Source organism: Gossypium hirsutum, chromosome D11 (genome assembly GCF_007990345.1).
Source record: "Gossypium hirsutum isolate 1008001.06 chromosome D11, Gossypium_hirsutum_v2.1, whole genome shotgun sequence".
NCBI classification, from domain to species: domain Eukaryota; kingdom Viridiplantae; phylum Streptophyta; class Magnoliopsida; order Malvales; family Malvaceae; genus Gossypium; species Gossypium hirsutum.
The window spans coordinates 52,113,943-52,114,837 of record NC_053447.1 but is presented as its reverse complement, the minus strand read 5'-3'; the positions used below and the strand labels follow the sequence as shown (position 1 = coordinate 52,114,837).

The 895-nt window shown below is 34.2% G+C and overlaps 1 long non-coding RNA gene across 1 annotated transcript; it reads left to right on the top strand.

Annotated features, from left to right (window-relative positions):
- The first annotated feature begins 257 nt into the window (after positions 1 to 257).
- Positions 258 to 645, top strand: LOC121223099 (uncharacterized). The gene is made up of 2 exons (XR_005920483.1): positions 258 to 339; positions 410 to 645. It is a non-coding gene; the product is annotated as an uncharacterized lncRNA (long non-coding RNA).
- Positions 646 to 895: the final 250 nt, after the last annotated feature.

Here is an 895-nt window from a genome sequence, read left to right as displayed (position 1 = left end):
AATGAGATAAAGATTTAGATTTAAAAAAAAAAAGTTACATTGTGAATTAAACTCCAATGAGATCAACGTTTAGATGAATGTTTGGATTGGGGGCATAATTAAACTTTATGGTTGAGGCTAACATGATTCTCTCTTTGTAATAGGTCAATGAGTTCAAGTCTATAGAAAAGTTCAAAATTTTCAATACAAACAATTTTTAAGTCATATTGCCTTAACATGTTAGAACTGTCTGTTCGGCTTAGTACTAATAATCAATGTTACAGGTGGGTCAACCTGAATGCTATCAAGAGGCTTGTGGAAGCTGATGCACTCAAGATGGAGATCATTCCAAACCCGAAGGTTTGTATCACTTTTTTACCATGTCGTCTCTGGTGGATTTCTAATTTTTAAATTGTAAAATTGGCTGCAGGAGGTCAATGGAATCAAGGTTCTTCAACTGGAAACTATAGCTGGTGCATCAATTAGGGTATAAAATTGTACCAATTATGGTTATGATGTATTAAAATGTAAAAAGATCTGTCTAACCATGTGTTTTCCTTATGTGATTAAGTTCTTTGATCATGCTATTGGTATCAGTGTACCTTGATCAAAATTCCTTATACGTCTTGTTCATGAATTTCCATTTTAATATGTCTTCAAATTAAATTATACATTTCTAAATTGGATTTTAAAGATCATGTTCTTTAGCGGCGTTTGTGATAAAAGCGTCACTAAAGATCATGTTCCTTAGCGGCGTTTGTGGGTAAAGCGCCGCTAAAGGTCATATTCTTTAGCGGCGTTTGTGTGTAAAGCACCGCTAAAGAACATGATCTTTAGCAGTGTTTTTTCTCATACATGCCGTAAAAGTTAGCGACGTTATCAATAGTGGCATTTTAGCGGCGCTAATACTTTTAAC